Source organism: Rousettus aegyptiacus, unplaced genomic scaffold (assembly GCF_014176215.1).
Source record: "Rousettus aegyptiacus isolate mRouAeg1 unplaced genomic scaffold, mRouAeg1.p scaffold_m13_p_16, whole genome shotgun sequence".
NCBI classification, from domain to species: domain Eukaryota; kingdom Metazoa; phylum Chordata; class Mammalia; order Chiroptera; family Pteropodidae; genus Rousettus; species Rousettus aegyptiacus.
This window is the reverse complement of record NW_023416291.1, coordinates 12,889,215-12,909,405: the sequence shown is the minus strand read 5'-3', so window position 1 is coordinate 12,909,405 and position 20,191 is coordinate 12,889,215. Positions and strand designations below refer to the sequence as shown.

At 38.3% G+C, this 20,191-nt stretch overlaps 1 protein-coding gene across 6 annotated transcripts in view; it reads left to right on the top strand.

Annotated features, from left to right (window-relative positions):
* Positions 1-20,191, top strand: part of INPP4B (inositol polyphosphate-4-phosphatase type II B) — a 553,469-nt gene that overhangs the window by 84,220 nt on the left and 449,058 nt on the right. For all 6 annotated transcript variants that reach the window (XM_036233517.1, XM_036233513.1, XM_036233516.1 and 3 more), the window contains one exon: positions 1,900-1,962. The gene's annotated coding sequence lies outside the window, so the exon portion shown is untranslated. Of the gene's footprint in view, positions 1-1,899; positions 1,963-20,191 lie in introns of those variants that run through there.

Below are 20,191 nucleotides of genomic sequence, written 5' to 3'. Positions count from 1 at the left end.
AGAAGTCGCCCAGTGGGCACTGCAGGTCAGCCTCGTGTTAATCTGATCTCCATATATTTTTATGCTTTTAGTTCTTCGTGTGCATCGTCCCAGGTCTCTGGAAAGACATATTCCTACCTACCTGCCTGTCAGATCTAGTCTTTCAAAGCCCTTCTCCTGTGAAACTTTTTTAAAGACCAAACGACAGTCAGCCAATGTGCACAAGTTCAGCTATCCTGTTTAATTTTTAAGATTATTCTTTAAATCCCCATTTCCTGATTGCAGAATAGTTTTTCAATGCTTCCTGTTGCTTCAACATATTATATATGGTTTGAAACATATTATGTATTGTTTATTATATATTGTTCACTGATTATTTAAAATAATTGTCTATAGATGTTTCCTTCTCTAAACTGTTTTTCTTGAGTCATTTTTTGTTTACTATGGTTTCTCTAAAGTCAGTTACAGACCCTGGCTTGTAGTAGGGACTCACTAGATGTTTTCTGAGTTGGATTGTCTTCACAAGAGAAAAAAGGGGTCAGTTGCTCTGAGTGAATCTTGATGTATATCATAGTTTCTCAGAGGGTTTCTTTGAATGAAAACCCTCAGCAAAATCAAGGGACCACTGCAGTGGAGTGCTTAGCAGCTTACTCACCTTCTTGAAATGCTATTCAATCTTTTTCCTTTATCTGCCCCAAGACCTAAACTGACTCTTTATTTCTTTAGTCATTACAGAGTCAGATTAATAAATAGACAAATTATGTAATTTTCAGTATGAAATGTGGCTGACTAGGTTAGTGATTTTCAAGGAATTAGCAAGATTTTTTTTTTAAGACAGGAGAATGATGATAAAAAGGAATAATAATGGTGTTGATAATTATATTAGCTAACATTCATTAGTTCTATGTCCTTTATATGTATTAATCTCATTTATCCTATCATCTCTGTGCAGTAGAAAGAATTATCATTCTGATATTACAGATGACAAATGAAGACTCGCAGAGTTTAATTTACTTGCCCAAGTTTACACAACTAGTAAAATATTGTGATGATTGCAATTATATGACTATTCTTATAATGACTATTATAGCCAATTAATCGTTGTTGCTTTTAACTGCTAACATTTCTTCAAATAACTTTCTTAAGGGGTGAATTTTAAAATTTCACCTATCGACGTGACAGTTTTCTGGAAAGCTGTTACTCAGACTTGAATTTCTTATCCTCCAATCTGAACATTTAGATAATGATGCAATAAAATTTTTTATGGGATACTCCTCAAGATTGTTATATGCTAAGGGAGGGAACAAGATATATTTTCATAACTTTTGACTTCTGTAAAGTACTTTTATCCTCACTGCAGCATGGAAAAGCTCTAAAATTGCATCTCATGAGGAGAGTAATCTGCAATTATTTACAGAGTCATCTCACGATATTTCATTTTATTACTTTTGTGGAAAGACAGAATAGAAAAACATCCAAACTTTCATGAATATTTTAAAACCCATGCTCACTGGGGGAGGGAGGAAGTAAGTTTAGATAATTGCAAATTCCATTTCAGTCAGTTGTATTCCAAGTAAATGTCCTGTCTCAACAAGGCTTTCATCTTATCTTTTCAAATAATGGAAGCTAATGCCTTTCCTTGCTTGAGTAATAGTCTCTTTCCCATGTGAGAAAAGGGAGAGAAGCAAAGAAAACTGGGCTGAGTGTCTGCCGCAGTCACCCATGTTCTCAGCTGCAGGAGAAAGGGGACATTTGGGGAAGTTATTTGGCATTTAAGCAAATGGTTCCCAAGGCAGCTGCTGAATATTTTGTTGAATGATTTTCTTCTCTGACCTTTATTACTAATGAATCTTCTTTAAGAAGAACTTAAAGAGTAAAAAGAAAGGTTGTTTATATTAATCTCTTTTTCTTTGCCCACAGAACCCAAAGAAATGGTGTTACCTGGCAAGAGATCTGCTCTCTTTTATGAAAAATCAGACCAAGGTAATACTTATTTCGAATCGATCTATTTTTTAGTCCATTTAACTCTGATTTGTTAAACTAGTTGGCTTTCCTTGATTACTGGTTTTAGCTATTAAACAAATAACCCTTCGAAAAAGTAAATCATTATCTGAAAAGTAGTACTAATTGTTCCTGATGATTACCATATTTATGTATCGAACATTGTGAATAATGGTTAATTTTCTGATACTACACTTTCATTTATGTTAATATGCGAATAAGATCTTGGCTAGAAGATTCTATTCTCTTCGTTTGGAAATAATTCCAGTTAGTGTTTTCTATTTATAATGATAGACAATAAGAGAATTAGATTCTTGAAAAGGTATAGTGATGATTTTCCTTTTATTTTGACATTAGTCAGGTGGTTTCCCATATTATTCTTTGAATATGTAAAAAATTTCAATACAAATCTTTCTAAAACTTCCTTGAGTTTTATGAAGACACCCTCATATAAAACATATATATGTTTTGAAAAGGTTGAATTGTATTCTACAGTTGTTGAATAGCATGCCTGATTATGCTTAACAGCTGCTTATTTAGCCGCTAAATTTTCAAATTGCTATGTGATTTATTTACATATGTTGTCTTAAGAATATGAACACTCATGCAAATATTCTAATGATATATATGTATAAACAAAGTGTGAGTAAGATGCAGATCTACAATGTGTGCGTATTTCATGAATAAGGCTAGTATCTAAAAGATTTTTTTTCAGAAAAACTTCTGAACAGTTAGAACTGTGATGGGAACTGGACCTATCTATTCCATACTATCTATTTATATCTATGATGATATGATGTCACTGTATAGATACGAACACACATAATGGATTTAGCAAAATGTATATAGACTGTACACTAATTAGAACTGATTGGGTTTTACTCTTAACAAATTGTTGAATTTCTAAAAAAAAATGAGTGCTGAAACAAAGGTAACATTGAACTTTAATGGACATCAGCAGAAAACTTGTTCCTGAACTTGAATTTTCAGTCAAACAAGAAAAAAAATTGTTTGGTTGAATTTCTGATTTCGGTTGATTCTTTAAAGGATGATAATCCCCTTAAGAAAGCAGCTTCTCCCCCCTAAGGGGTAGTTAGAATTATAGGCACTCTATTCAAGTTTAATGTCTACTAAAATGTTAATTGAAACTATAAAATATTGTAAATGGTTAATGACATCAATGGAGGGCTGCCTTGTGCATAAAACTATTAACTGTGACTCTCCAAAGAGAGATATTATGCTGAGAACTGATACCTAGACAGTATGTGGAAGAGGTTGAAGCTGAGCAGTGTGATCCAGGCACCGGGAGATGAGCGGTAGTTTGGTTGGTGGGGGGAGAGGGGCAGGGGAGAATCATTGGAAGGCAACACAAGAGAGTGAGGGAAAAACACTGGATGAGGTGAAGCTAACGAGGACGGTCAAAGATCCATGCCCTTTAGAGTAAATGAATAGAGGATGAACAGAGCACGGACTTTCTCGCATGCATTCATGTGAAATTACTTCTTTTACAGGTATGTGCATACGAATATGTTCAATTTTATTAGGCTTTTTGTTTGTTTAAGATATAGATGAACTTACTTTGAACTGAATGTACGAAAGGGAGAGTTAGGGTAGAAGGAGGGACATTTCCATTAACATAGAAGAGGTTCCAGCATCACGTCCCCAGAGTACAAAGTTTCTTTTCTCCCAACATGAGAATAAAGGAATAGTTCTGCAGCTTGTCGGAATCCAAGTGCTTTAGTCTGATAAAACTCCCAAAGAGATTACGCTCTAGAGTGAGTGTGTTCAGGTGGGTGCTGGAGAGGGGCATGTAGGCGTGACTTGGGATGGGAGAAATGACGTTTGTGTCAGCATCTCTCTAGACTTTGCATTCTGGGAAAGAGGGGTGTCTGCCATCTGATAAGCAGCACCCGTTAATAAGACAAAGAGCGCTATTGTTCGATGCTCTGTCTCTTATCTCAGATGCAATGTGCCCATTTAAATTTCAGTGTTTACTTGAAGACTACTCATGAAGGTGCTAGTTTTAGGCAAATAGGACCATTCAGCTGTTTTCAGTGGCAAGTGAGGACGAGCCCCCTCATTTCTTGTCAGATTAACTCTGACGAGGGGGAGCTCAGAGAGTGGTCTTTTGGATTAACAGGCACTTCTGTGTGTGCAGATTCTTGAAAGTTCTCCATTTGACTCTTTTATAATGGGTATTTGAATTACATTCCGTGTCGTGTTTTATTATGTTTTATTATTTATGCCTATTAGTCACAATAGTCTTAATTTTGTCATCCAAAAAGAGAGGCAACTTTAACTAGTCAGGTCAAAATATCCTTCTATAAACCTCATAACAGTATGAAGAAAAATAGAGACTGTTATTCTGTTCCATTCTTATATAGGTTTATATGTCCCGGAAATAGATTGAACTTTAATTAAGAAACTGTCATGTCTGTAATTTATTTTTATTATGTAGGAATATTTTTATTCACACATATATCTAACTTTTTCTGTAGGAAATAGTAATGGCATATTAAAGATTCAGCAATTTTTTTGACATACTCTAGTTTGAAATCTCGGCCTAGTATAAATGCAATTTTGAGAATTGAAAATAATTGATCATGAGGCTAGTGTAGAGTGTTACTTCTGTTCAAGAGCACTCAGGAATAAATTATAACCATGCCGTTTAGAGATTTGTTTCATTGTTTGCTATTACCGATCATGAATTTAAATAAGAGTTAGAAATACTGCTAAAGCGCGCAAATAAAGGTGTGGTATTTTCATCGTCACATTGCCTGGATTAGATTTCGTGTATAATACATTCAGCGCTTACAGAAGTATGGCCATAAGATCAGGCAAAACGTTCTCCAAAAGAGAATTTAAACTGAAAGTCAGAGAATAAATCTCGAACATGTTTATGGAGATGCGATTAAAAAGTAATTTTTACAGCGGAATTGAGAATAAAAGCTAAATTCCAATACTAATTGATAAAGGAAATAATTTTCAACTATTCACACTCCCTTCACCAAAGGAAAATTTCTAATTCTATCACCCACTGGCTTTGTGCCACTTTGCACATGTCATTGGGAAAAATCTAACCTGAGCTACTCAATAAAGCCACTTTTGCCTAAGAGCCAAACACTGCCTTATGAGGACACTGCCTATGGCGTAACTTACATCAAAACCAATAGGAAAAAAAAAGTTATGTTATAATTTGCCACCTCATTCTTTTATCGATTCATTCACCAGTTCAGTGTTTACCTAGTATATTCATAAGTACTCTATCTGGAGTGAGATTACATGCAGAATTTGAGAATTTCCCTTATTCTGCACACACGCACACACACACACACACACGCTACAAAATAAGTCTCTTTACATGCTTGCAGACATTACCTCCATGCTCTTTTACCATTTCTCACGTCGATTTCAGTTTCTTCCATGTTGTGTAGGTTGTCATTCATGTGGATGGTTAGAAACCGTTAAAGCAGTCTCTGAGAGCGACTTTCGAGTTTTCAGTAATCTCATGCCTAAGGATTTTGCGTCCATTTAGAACGCACGCATGTGTTTGTGGATATGCAGTCCAAATAACACATTCCCAGCTCTTCTGGCTAGGACCCAGAAAGTACCTACGTGCTAGGTGTGGATGCTCAGGAAGGGCTATGGTTATTCGGGAAGTCGAGATGAAAGTAGGACTACTGGGGTTGGGACAGGGCCTTTGGGTGTTGGGGCTCCCAGGGAACGGACAGTTCCTGGTAGACGACTAAGGACTTTGAGGAAAATGATTCCTTTTAGGCTTTAGCAGTTGTTTTAGTTTTCATTTCTTTTGTTTTGCAATACTAGCATTACTTCGGAAGGGAAGCAAGTCATTGGAAGCTGAGTGGTGTGGGCAGAGGCAAATAATTCGTAACATTAGATGACCACTAGATTTTGCGAGTGCATTTATATGTTTGTTCCTTTATCCTTCTAAATATAAGTATATATATATGTATATATATGTGTATATATATATACATATATATGTGTGTATATATATATTTTTAATGCATTTGACATTTTAAAAATTATGCCACTAGATGTCACCAGCAACCTCCTAGGGTTCCCGTGGCCTTAATTTGTAAAAAACAAACAAAACAATTTGGTGCTTTGTTAGAATATCTTATCTAAAAATAATAAGTACTTATTTCGAAAGTATGAGAAGTATTTTTTGAGATATGAGGAGCATTTCAAACCTCAAAAAATATTTCGAAGTTATTTTTTAACCTGAGGTTTCTGTTCATGGCTAACAAGTTATTTTCACTTCCAGTATTCTGTGGACCAGTGAAATGGCATGAAGAACGATGTGCGAGACTGTCACAAATTATACCTGACACCAGAGCTCTAAACTTTGGCTTCAGTACTTTAGGATTCATTTATGCCACGATTTCATGAGTATTTGTGCTTGGGGTTTGGATTTTTTCATTCTGTTTTTGTAGAAGAAATGTTTTTAGTGCTATGGCCTATCAGAAGACAGTGTGGTATTAATTTTTCAGCATCCGTATCTGTGTGCTGTTTACGTAGAAATGTCTAAACTTTTCTGATCCGTGCTCTGTTGTTTCAAGATATTCAGAACATTTTGATAGATGCCAAAGAGTGTTATGGGTATTTGCTCACCGGCTGAGAAAGAAAACAGTCTTTAAATGTGAAGAAAAAAATGTTCATGATTTATAATACATGTAATCATTTAGTTCTTAAAACATCAGGTAAAAATATTGTAATTTTTTTTCCAGAAATGTATAAGAAAATTGTAGCATTGGCCAATGTTTAATAGATACTAGTAATGTTATTTTAAATAATACAGTTAATATCTGGTCAAATCAGATTTACTCTAGCAGGAAGATTCAGACTAAGCTGTTGGTTTTTAGACATCTGCTAGAACTCACTGTTAGGCGATTGGTACGAGATGACCAAATACCAAGTGGATTTCTTAGAGGTTGTTAAAAGGTTAAGTTGTTCTTATTTCTCTCCCTTGGAAAAATTGTGCTTTCAATGCATCGAAAAGTATCCTAGGAAAAGCTGAAAAAGAGAATGACGAATACATTTTTTTTTCTTGAAACCAGTTCCACCGAGGAAAATACTAATGTAAATGTTATACCTTCATCGCTTTCAAGATTTTTAAAAATTGTTTTAGTTGCTGCAGTGAAGCGGGGGCTAATTTAACTAGTGCCTAGGTTAACGAAATATTTCCTTTCATACTGAAGTTGTCATATTAACCTTGTAAGATTATCCTTAAGTTTCTGTATTGTGCATTTCTATTTTAGAACTACCAGTAAAAAGGACTTACCAACATTTTCCTCAAGACTGTGGTTGTTACTGTTTAGTTACGTTTGTAGGTAATGGGGCACGCGTTTGGAGTCGCGCTGTGGTCGCTTGACCCGTGTGATCACCCTTGTGTGGAGAACAGGGTGCAGTTAGTAAGTGCCACCCGTCACTGGAAGATGCTCTATCAGCCAGGTGTCAAGTCACTCTCAACACCGAACCTCATGCGGGAGCACGCGGCTTGCTTGATCTGCGACAGTCCATCCTATGCTTCCAATGTGCAACTACCTAGAAAGGGTCCGGCCTGGGATGTGACCGCAGCATCTAACTTCAGTCTGTCACTTGCTTTATCATTTATAAATAGTTAAATGACACAGAGTTTCATGAAATATTTTGAATCAGAGATGCCAATTTTGGGCAAACTGCATTGACAATACACGATTTGCTTCCCACTAGAAAAATATGTTTACTTTTCTTATAAATTTATTAAAATTGCTAAAAATTTAATAGATCAGTATTTTTTTTTATCTCACAAAACTTGCGATAGACATCTGATTTTTAATTTTGTTGTTTTTGGAGTCTAGTTTGCTAAACTTTTTTTCTTTAGGAGGCTGCCTCACATTCTGTGTGGGACTGACAAATTATGGGTAATAATAATAGCAAATATCGATTGATTTCTTGTTTGATGCCAGGCATTGTTCTAAATATAGGACTTAGAATTAGAGCCCACTGTTATCTCCGTTTCAGTTTTGTCATAATAACACTGTGTAACAAATACCCCATCAGCAAAATTTATTGTCACAAGTCTGCATATTGTCTGGGTGGTTTACACGGACGAGTCTTAGCTGGGTTCGCTCATGTGTCTGCCGTCAGCTGGTTTGGTGATTTGGGCTCAGTCCTCTCATGTGTCTGTGACTCTTAGCTGGGAAAATGGGCTGGCTTGGCTTTGCTCTACATGGTCTCTCTTCTCCCAGCAGTCTAAAGCGAGCTTGTCCTTATGGTGGTATCAGAGTTCTGAGAGAAAAAGAACAGAAACACATAAGTGTTCTTGATGCCTAAGGCACAAGGCGCTTGTACCACTTTCTCTGGGGCGATGCAAACCTCAAGGCTAGCCCAGGATCAAGGGGTAGGGAAGTAGATGCCACCATAGCATGAAAGGAGCTGCAAAATCCCATTGTCATTGGTTGAATACGGGAGAGGGGAGAATCAGAGTCATTTTTGTCATCAATCTGCCCCAAAGCTCCATTGTTCAAGTGAGAAAGCGCAAATGCATTGAGATTACATAACTTGCCCTAGCGTGGACTTGCGACCTTGACCTGGCCTGCAGTGGAACTTCGCTTCCTAGGCCCCTACATTTCATTTTCAGCCCCTGGGCATGTGGAAAATGCTTTATTTTCTTGGTTACATTAGTTCTCCTTCTTCAATCTTGCCTGACTTTCAGAACAATTCAATTCACAGAAGTTATCCTACTCACAAAAGATACTCTCTGAAAATACTTGGGGACCCTGTTCTCCCAGCAGAGTCCTCATGAGCACACAGGGCTTCTGTTGACTTGAAAATGAACTCTGGCTGTGGAGTGGGTATTACTCCCTTCAAAGAAAAATAATAACTTCAAGGAAAAGGGGTCTTTATTCTCTCCGTGGGTATACGTTTCCTTGAAAGCTTTCTTATTGATTTTCTTTGTGACAACTGAGCTTGGACACTATAAAAGAAAAAAAAAATAACACAAATACAAGAGATAATATCAGTGATCGACAAGTTTATTTATTAGCTTTATCTCATTTGCTAAGGCTGTGAAGTACAAAGCGGCATTTGCCCATGCCAGTGATTATCATGGGGTCCATTGAACTTAGCAGATCAGAAGGGAAAGCAACTTAAACTTTCAAGCAAGAGTCCATTCCCATTAAACGCGACTGTGCCTTAATTAACGTCATCGTGGGAGGAGAGTGCCGAAAGCGGGGTAAACTGAAGAAAACACGCCCCTTCGGTGTGATGACAGCAGGTACAATCCAAGTGGCACTGATTCTTACCTCTCATCAGTTTGTCACATTGCCCAGAATAACCTTCATTAACATTGTGCCTATTGGAAGGCATCTCCCTAAATTTCCGACTCACGTGATGACACTTTTAAAAAGCCCTATGATCTGATAATTTTGGAAAATGCTAAACTTTATACCTTTTGTGGTTTTATGATGCACATTAGACTATCCGTCTCTGAAATTTCTGCTGTAAAGAAACCTGTTTAACTTTGTTTAACCCAGCATTTTCTAAAATTAATGGGCCATGAAACCTTTAATACTTCAGTATATTGCCATATAATACTCATCGCATCCAGGAGTACTAGGTTTCAATGAAACACACTTTGTGAAATGCTACTTTAGAATAAAATATTCCCAAGAGGGCTTGTTTTACAACACAAAAGTTACCTGGTAAGAGTAACACTTTGGCCTTTGACATCCACCTATACAGATCAACTGTCCTAAATGAGCAGGAGCCTAAGACCCTAATGGTGTGGGAGAGACGATGGCCAGTCATTTCCGGCAAGTTTTCCTTGGACATGATTCTTTCAGGGCTATGGTTCTAGGAAGGTCAATTTTAGAAGGTGTCTAAAGGGAGATGATTATCTGAAGAAAATTTTGATAGCTCCAGTGACTTCAAGATGGCGTTCAGTCACTCCCTTCCCCTTCACAAATAGCCATTTTCCTGAAGAGTAATTACTCTCACCATTTCCTCTTCCTCACCAGCCAACTATTCATTCATTCTTTGACTTATCACATTCACTCTTTCATTCTAGCTCAACTCCTCTGCCTCAGAAAAACAGTTAGTTTCTCTTTGCTATAGGTAGTGAACTCTTTGTGGGTGAATTTACTGGCCTCTGCACTTTTGGATTCTACTTAACTGTTTTTAGGTTTCACATTTCTATCTTCAGTCCAGGGCACAGTTCTGAGCTTCCAAAATGTGTTGCCAGAGGCATCTTGAACTGACATCCAAAATTGGTCTGATAAAGTTGTACTTGAAACCTCTTTCTTCTACAGATTGTTGGAATAACCATCATTCATTGTCACCCAAGCCAGAAACCTGGGAGTCATTCTTTGTTCTTTTTTTGGCTCATACCCCCTCACAATCAATCACATTTTTCAATATGTCTCCTCTAACTCATGATCCCCATCTCTTCCTTTTTTTTTTTAATTTTTATTTTTCAATTACAGTTGACATTCAGTATCATTTTATATTAGTTTCATGTGTACAGCATAGTGGTGAGGCATTTATATAATTTATGAAGTGATCCCCCTGATTAGTATCCACGTGACACTATACATAGTTATTACAATATTGTTGACTGTATTCTCCATGCTTCACTTCACATCCTCGTGACTATTTTGCAATTACAAATTTATACTTAATCGCTTCACCTTTTCCACTCAGTCCCCCAAACCCCCTCCCATATGGCAATGACCAGTTTGTTTTCTGTATCTATGAGTCTGTTTCCTTTCTGATTGTTTGTTTTGTTCATTAGATTCCATATGTCAGTGAGATCCTATGGTATTTGCCCTTCTCTGTCTGACTTGGCCATCTCTTTCCATTTCTTAGATTGCAGAGTTGAATCCTAGCTCTTTTACCTAATATCTGAGTGACCCTGAACAAATTTTCCAGTCTCTTAATGCCTCAGTTTCTCATCTGTATGATGGGGATAATAGTAATACCTAAGTGAGAGAGTTATTGCGGATTTATGAAAATTAAATAGGGATAAATTAGGGGAGTAGAGAAAAGATTAAGATGACTTTTTTGTTGTTGTTGTCTTCCTATGGAAGGAAAAACACACATTTTTGTTTTCAGGGGAAAGATCTTAATGGATTAGTGTTTTCACAAGAGTAAATATCTTTCAAAATGTTATCATAGTGGATAAAAAACCCCGTGTCGTGATCTGGTTATAATTCATGGGAAAATAACATTAATATATTTCTCCTTTTATTATATAATTATGGGCTATTGAAAGGAAAATAAAGGAATAAAATTGAACTATCTTTACCACCCTTTAGGCTAATCAAAGTGATTGGGTATATGCTGAAGTAGCTTAAAAAAAAAAGGACCCCAAAAGCAGCATCCTTAAATCGTTTGCATTATCTGTTCAACCAGACCAATATTTTGGTATCTGCATCTTACAGAATTAGCCAGAAAGAACTCTGCCTACATAGGATTAAGACCTGTCTATGAGTTTCAGACAATTTCTAATAAAATCTTTTGTTTTTTTTTGCTTGATAGATTAAAGCCCTTTTAAAAATTGTATTACACATAGAGCTGCATAGACTAGTGTGGGAGTTATGTATCCGTGTGTACTCAGGCCTACCGATATCATAAGAATAATACATGATTGATAACAATTATTCCTGCTTTCAATAAAATTATTGGCCTCCTACTATGGGTCACCAAATCTGGATGCTTGGGATATAGTAGTCTACAAAATAGATGGAAGTTCTTGTCCTGCTGGATTTAATGTCCCAGTAAGAAGAGTAGATACTAAATAAAATACATTATTGTATGATAATTTAGACAGGGCTATGGAAAAAAGTAATGCAGGAAAGGGAGGCAGGGCATCTTGCAGTGGAAGCAGAATTGTATATTTAAAGAGGGATGCCTGGAAGTTCTCACTAAGGTGCTATTTGAGTAAAGACATGAAGGAGGTCACAGGGCCAGTGAGTGGTTCTGATCAAAGGAATGAGGCAATCTGGCTTTCCTTTTACCAGGGTCACTTGGGCCATCCTTTGAGAATAGACAGAAGGGATACCAGTCACTGGTCTGTTACAGTAATTTAGGCCAGAGATAGTAGTGGCTGGGGCCAGAGCGCTAGTATCAGAGGTGATAAGTGTCAGGGATAAACTTCAGTCTCAATGTTTGTGGTATGTCTGAGGCCCACAGTTGGCTCTGCAGAAACGTCAGGATTTCAGGGGAAGGAGAGGAACCAGAGATCAAACCCTAGAGAGAAACGCCGTAGAGATAGCAGGAGAATAATTGCGAAGTGATGTCATAGAACTCAAAGGCAGTGCCAGCTTTCAGGAGGCATGAGCAGTGTTCAGCAAGGCAGAGAATTCAGCTACGAGCGTGCCTGAAGAGGGGTGCATCAACTCTGACAAATAAAAGGCCATCGGCGAGATTATCCGGAGCAATTTTCGTGGGTTTGCTAAAGCAGAAACAGTAGATTGAGACTGGGAAGTGAAAAGGCAGAGACAGAGAATACAGATTACTCACTCGTGAAGCTCAATAAACAGACCGGTGGTTCATTTTTTTTTTTTTTAACCACAATCTATAGTAAGAAATAAATTTTATATTGTGATCCACACATGCCTGTCCACACCAATATCCATAGTTTTTTTTCGTGTGTGTGATATGATTACTACTTTTTATATGTGCCACGCATTTTATTTTCTCTTCTACATAATTTCTTTAAAAAAAAAAAAAATGCTCGCCACAACCCACTGAATGGATTTTGTAACCCACTCTGGAGTTTTAACTCGTGATTTGGGAAACACGATCATGGGCAGCGATCGAGATGAAAGATGGCCTTAGAACCACGGCCCACATTCCCTACGTGCCGTCAGCCTCTTATTTTGGCACTTGGGTTGAAACTTTCAGAAACATAACCTTTCCCTTACATATGGAGTTTTTACCCTTCCATCTGAATTCACAAACTGTAAATCAATAGAACAGCCAGTCCAAATTGATTTAAATATCATTAAGACTCGGTGTGCAGCAGACATTGGCTGTGCTCACACAGAAGTGTGTTTCCTGCCAACTAAACAATATGGGCTTGTTTCCCACTTTGACCCAATCCCATCTCTCTGACACGTAAGCTGGAGATGCGTGACCCATGACAGAGCGACTTAACTGTGGTGAGGAACTTTGATATCAGTTGGGATTTAGAATGGACCAGTCTTGAACAGTCCTTTGTATATACTAGGCTAATAAGAGTTTATCCAATAAGCAAAATGCGTTAAGTAATACATTTTTTTTTTTGAAAGCCAGAAAACTTAGAGTAAGTCAGCAAAACTGAAGCTTTAAAGGAAATTTAAAGGAGGAGACAATAAGCATTAGTTCCTCTCATCCTTAAGATTGGGCTGTGACTAAGTTGAGCAGAAGGATGAAGCTGAAGATCTTTGAGAGAAGAGGATAATTAAGGAGGGGAGATGGCGGAGGGTTCCCCTTAAAGAGAAGAGGCCTGCGGTCCTTTGATGTTGGATGCTTCCGGTTGTAGTTAAGTTCGTAGGCTGAGAATGTTCACCAATGTCTGTTATTTTCTTTGTGAATTAGCAGTCAAGATCTTCTGCTGAGAGTGAGAGGGCATGTGTTAGAAGGATGTTCGAGGACAGTATTGTTTTGAAGTTGTCATTGGTTAGAAGTTGTCGATCCAAAGGAAGAGGATTGATGGGCGTGATGGATCAGCACTTATCTATTGGGAGTCTCAAATTCTGTTTCTTTCTCATTGGCTTAAAACCAAGATCATGAATTGATAATTCACAACAGCTGAGTAGAGACCATAGCTTTGTTTTGTTTGTTTCCCATTATTTCAATAAGCCAGATTTAAAAACAAGTAGCCTCTCATGCAAATTTTAGATTTCCAGGTTGGAAAAAAAAAAAGAAAAAAAGAATCAGAAGGTCTGGGAATAATTCCGTGTTCCTGAATAATGTCTGTTTCCTTTAGAAAAGGCCCACATTCTTCTTTTAGCTCAGTCCCCATTGGCACATAATATGCGTTTACCCATGACCCTCACTTAGGACGCTTGTCTGGCCCCTCTGGGCCTATGAGTGTGAAATCTCCGCTTTAAATCTCAGCCTATGGGGTTTGTCTTTTAAATAAATAGTGAAGTTAGGCTTACTTATTTAGCCTCAGCCTAGCCTGATTTTAGCTCAGCAAATTAATGATTTTCAAGGTCTGCTCACTGGCTCTGACGACTGAGCTTTGAGGATTGATTCGTGTCAATAAAATACAGTAGACATATTTATAACCGAGCACATACTCCTGACTGGACCAGGTGATCAGGGCATCCTTTTCTGTGTGTAAGGCCATTTAGCAGCCTAAATTATTTATTTGGTCTCTTAGAATTGTTACTGAGTGCCCACCATGACTCAAAAAGTCTGCTAGTTTCTGGATTTACAAAGGCAAGTAAAATATATGTGGATATATATTCTCCCCCACCCCAATATAGCTTAAAACACATAAGAGGGGCACATACAATTTAACAACTACAATAGTGCCACGCTCTGGGTATACTGGGGGTATTCAGAGCCAAGATTATGGCCGTGTGTGCTAGAGTATGATCATGTTTGCCAGGCCGAAAGGAGTGGGAAAGGATGTTCAAATGAGGAAAATTGTATTTGCAAGAGATGTGAGAGCATGAGATTTGATGGAGGGATAGGGCTGAGGGGAGCGACCTGTGACCGTAACCAGAGAGGACAGGAACAAAGGCTGAGAGAGTACCAGAGGCCAGGTCATGAACCATCTGGCAAAACGTCTTAATGGATCTGGGTTTTATGCCACATGCAACAGGAGTCACCAAATGCCACCAAATGGTTTTAATTTGAGAAGTGACTTCATTAGATTTCTACGTAGGAAGATCACTCACATTGCATTGTGGAGAGTGTACACCAAGGAATAGGACTGGCAGCTTGGAAGTACTTTCCAATATATACTGAATATCTAACTCTTTGCCAGCACTGTGACAAGATCTCGTGCATTATCTTACTTAATTCTTAAAATAGTCCTATGAGGTTGGGCTTTAGAATCACTCCGGTTGTAAAGATGAAGAAATGAAAGCCTGGAGAGATTAAATAAATTGTTGAAAGTGGTACCATAAATAAGTGGCAGAGTTAGGATTCACTTCCTTCCAAGAAAATTTATGCTCCGAACCATTAGGCTCCATCACTTCTAGTTGCATCTATCCAAGAGTCTGGATATATATGGTCTAGGGCAGTAGAACAGGCTGCAGAGTAGACCAAAGCAGTCACCAAATTAGGGGAATGTAGGACACTGGCCAGGAAATGTATTTAGATGGGGAATGCAAGAGGACCTAGGAGAAGCAGGACTAGGAATAGAGAGAGGGAGGAAGAACTAGTAAAAGACATTGAGAGCAGGAGTTGGAGAGAAACCCAGGAGGCTAAGGTGACTTTGAAGAAGGAAATGATGGACAGTAATATTAAATGTTTCTGAAATGCTAAATAACATAAGAACAACAACAACAACAAACCCTGTAGATTAGCAATTAGTCAAGTAACAAAGTGACAGTGAGGAAGGCACTTTTTGTGGAAAGTAGGGGCAGAATCCAGATGACCGTGGATTGAAGAATGAGTAGAGGGTGGCAAGTAATATAAAGTATGGACATTTATTTATTTAAAGAGGGCTGTGAGTGGAAAGAATGAGGGCTGCGACTCTGAGGAGCAGGGCATGCCGCAGACTGCTTGGCTTAAACAACAAACATTTCTTTCTCAGTTCTGGAGGATGGGAAGTCCAAGTTCACTGTGCCACTGATGTGGTTCATGGTAAGGGCCCTTTTCCTTCTCAAGCCTTAGATGGTAGGAGAAGAAAGTGAGCAAGCATGCACACTCTCAGGTGTGCCTTCTCATAAGGGCACTGATCCCATGATGAGGTCGCCACACTCACGACCTGGTTACCTCCCAAGATCCCGCCCCCTGATACCATTGTATTAGGGATTAGGGTTTTAACATATGAATTGGGGGGGATGCAAACATTCAGTCCATTGCAGGAATAGAGGGAAAAAGTAAAAAAATAATATTTGTAGAAGTCTATAGTTGTGTAAGTTTTATGGCAAAAGTTAGGCTTTCGTTTGTTTTGTGAAGTCGTGGAGGTCACAGATTTCTTAGTTATATAGAATTTAAATAAAAATGTCCCAAGGGATAGGTTTACCAAATTATATGTAATTTATACATCATTGTACTTATCGTTGTATAACTAGATGCAATTTCTTCTTCTCCTTCTCCTCCTCCTCCTCCTCTTCCTCCTCCTCCTCCTCCTCCTCCTCCCTCCTCCTCCTCCTCCTCCTCCTTCTTCTTCTTCTTCTTCTTTTTTTTTACTGCAACATTTTATGGCCTAAGTCTTCCACTGATTTATTGCTAAAAATGAGCTCTCTCGACGTGTGTTCTCTGTGCTGTTCATCACTCCTCCCGTACTCGTACCCTCGCCCCCATCATGACAGTTCTTTCTGTCACTGCTTTTTAAAGTTTCATGTGTGTTCTGGAATGGGGTTCCTGTGGTTCGTTGATTCTGGCCTCCTTAGCCTGCTGTCCTATAGCATCCTGTGTTGCTGATGAGGACTCGCGTCCCCTGCACAGTGAAGCACAGCTCCTTCTATTAGTCATTCCTTCCGATGCATCCTCGTTGGCTTTGAGCGGGGGGAGGCACTACTACTCTCCTTTGGCTCCAAGGGCTGTCGTTGCTCCTGGCTACTTAAGTCCTAGGTTTTGGATGCACCATCTCCCTCCAGAAAATGTTCTCATATTAAGCTGCCTTGAATGGCAGAACTCTGGAAATCAGCCACTCTTCTGCTTGGGAGCTGCAGAAAAAAAGCAGAGGCCGTGTGGGTCCTCTCATTCCTAGCCCAGGATATCTCCCTTTCACAGCCAGAACTGTCCCAATCTCCTATATGCTTCAGAGTTTGGTACCAATGCATTCCGTCCTCAAAGAGAAGAGCCACACACATTTTCAGGATGAATTCCGAGGAAGGTTGACAATTGCCACATTCATTCTTTCAGGGATAATGGGACATGATTTAGGAAATTAAACAGCTCCAGAGAATGTAAGCTGTTTATTTACTGTACCTATAAACACTAAGCCCTATGTGCCAAGCCCTGCGCTGGTTTGTTTAATGGGACTCACTGAACTGGTGGCTAAATTTGGGAATTTGTTTTTACTTTTTTTTTTTTCTCCTGAAGCTCCAGTTTTTCCTAGCCTTTTTAATAATCTATTTAAGGCTAAACCTGTCATTGCCCCTCAAGATGTCCCCTTAACCTATTTCCCGCTTTCCCTGAGAATACTCACCAGCAGCACTTGTGGCTGCAGCGTTTACCCCGAGATAACTTGCAGATTACAGTCCTAACTTTACCCCCAAAGTTTGCCATGAAATATCTCGTCTGTGTTATTATTTTTACATCGCTTCTAGTAGACCCATGGTCTTTGGAAGTGACATCATGCTACTATGGCATTCTGTTTTCAGTAATGGTATTTCCGTTTACAAAATATAGTAATTCTCGATCACTGAAAATGTCAAATCCTAGAAAATGTAGCATTCCCATGCGTGATGTTAACCTCGTTCTCCAACAGTCGTTAGCCAAAGATTCATTTGATGAAGCCAATTTATATATACATTTCTGTTCAGAAATAACTCCACGAACAGTTTTCATATTTTATTTTCACTTTGAAAATCAGTCGGATTTGCTTCAACCTCAAAGAACATGTTTATGTAAAATTAAATTAATGCTGGCAGTGAGCTGCACTTTTTTTTTTTTTTTTTTTTTTTCCTAAACGGGAAATGGTTTAACAGTAAATCTGGCCACCATAGTATTGTGGCCTGACTATTGAACCCAACTAACTGCAAAAACATATTATTGTTATGGTAAGGTATTTACTCATCTTTTTAAAAAGTAAAAATCGTTTATTAATTTAAAATATGAGAATTCAAATACAGATTTGTTGTGTGTGAGTAGTGACTTTGTTCGGAAGGGCCAATACCAGGGGTATTCATGAAACCTCTTGGACTTAAACTCATTGTCCCAGCGTGTGGAGCTGATGCAATCCCTTCTGTCACTACTTTTTGGCAGTCGAGGACACACAATGGCTAGCCTAGGTATGTTAATGAAAGAATGAGAATGCCTTTGAAAAGCTCAAAGAAAGCAGGAAAGAGTAATAGATATTGTATCAAGTTTCTCCTTTTTAACTATATATTATTATCTGCATTTTGGAACTAAAAGAGTTAAGTAACTTCTCCAAAGTAACAATGTTAGCAAGTTTCTGAACCAGGCTTAAAACCCACATCTTTATGATTCCAGAGCAAGTGCTCTAGCTATACTAGTCTTTCTTCAGTTTGTATAGATATAAACATTTATTTATAAAAAGACCTTCTTCGGCGTCATCTAACTTTATTTATATGGAGCCAACATCAAGATCAGTAATTCTGTGGAACCAGAGTAGGAAAAAATTATTTGCAAAGATCAATCTTTATCCAAAAAAAAGTTATATTTTGTCAATCCAAAGTAAATCCAAATACTATGCTTTTAAATAATCATCTGCTGAAAGAAAATGGTCTATTTATATATAGTTTGGAATAAATAGCTTTCTGGATTAAGACAAAGATTGGTATAGAGAAGAACAGATCATTTTGAAAATTTCCTTATCATTAAGAATTCTGTGAACCACACACATGAAATAAATTCCACCAACGCCAGTTTAGAGCCTCTCATGTCTTGTGGTAATAGTTTGAATGTAAAAGGATGCTTTTATTAAGAAACTAAAGCTTAAAGAGGCTGAGGCTGTGAAAGCAGAGGGAAGGTGATGTGTGGAGTCACAAGTTAGGGAAATCTTTTATAGGCAGAACTGCTAACACACCTCTCAGACTGAGCTGGGCCAGGCCTGAGTGGCCTTTCATTTTACGTTGAGCTCTCATAATATCTAGGTATTCTTCGTATTTACTTCCATTTAAAAAACTCACTGTCGACCTACACGGGTGTTTATTATGCTAGCCGTTTGGCAAGACCTATTATCCATAGTGCCAGACTTTTAGACTCCAAATAGTTGACTCTGTTCTCTGCGCATCAGGATGGAGGGACCAGCCCCTGACATTTGAATATACACAATAATTCATGAAGGCCTGTGCTAGGAGAAACGGTAACTTTCCAGCTGGTGTTCAAAGCAAGATCCCCAGTTTCACATACGCCAATAAATATTTGGTGAATGAGAAGGCAGATGCCTTTTCCTTTCCTTGAAACCTTAACTTTTCCCTGGCTTAATGCTTCTTGTTACCGTTTTCCATTTGCGGGTGTTTCTGACGATCATTTCAGCCTAAGGCTGCTACTGGGGTGTGACTGCCCTTGATGTGATTAGATCTATGTGTCATTCCCTCGAGGCTGGCCTAGAGTTGACCTTTGTGATTTTCTTGGGCAAACCACACCCTTTTGGACACAGCCTATTGTCCAGACACTGGGTAGGAGGGCATGTCCACTGAGCACCATGGGAATGGCACAGGTGTGACTTCTTCTCCCTTCGTCATGCAGCAGTCGGAGGGCTGGGTAGTCGTGACACAGCTTGGCTCTCGTCTGCACGTTCCTCACACTTTCATGCAGAGGCTGTGCTAACAATAGCCTGCGGACCAGATTGTTCTCGCTCTCTGACTTTCTGTGATTCCTGCCGCCTTCACAGGACGTCCTTCTTCCCACCTGTTCTCTAAGACTGGCCTCTCATCAGCCCTGAGATCTTCCCAGTAAATCTCTTTATGGTTGAAGGTAGCCAGAGCCCATGTGTTGTCCATTTGTAACACTAATATATGATCTTAAAAATTTCTGAGATGACAAATGTTCGAATCATCTGAGTTTCAACATTTTGTAATATTTTAGGTACAACATTAAGTCTTCTTGGCTCAGATAGTTTTTACATTGAAAATTGGCATGAACATCTAAATTTAAGACATTTCGCTGATGCTTAAACACAAAACTGCACATAATTTCAGAGGAAGGTCATGTGACCTGATTCTAAGAAAAGATTATGATCTGAGGTAGGAAAAAGCACCTGCTGCAAGATTGAAGATCTCTTTTCCAAGAGAATAACTTAAGACAAAAAGAAAGGATTAGTAAATTGGACAAATATGCAATGTCTAGCTTTTTTCTTAATGAGAATGCTCTTAAATTTTTTTTGAAAAAAGAAGTAATAAAG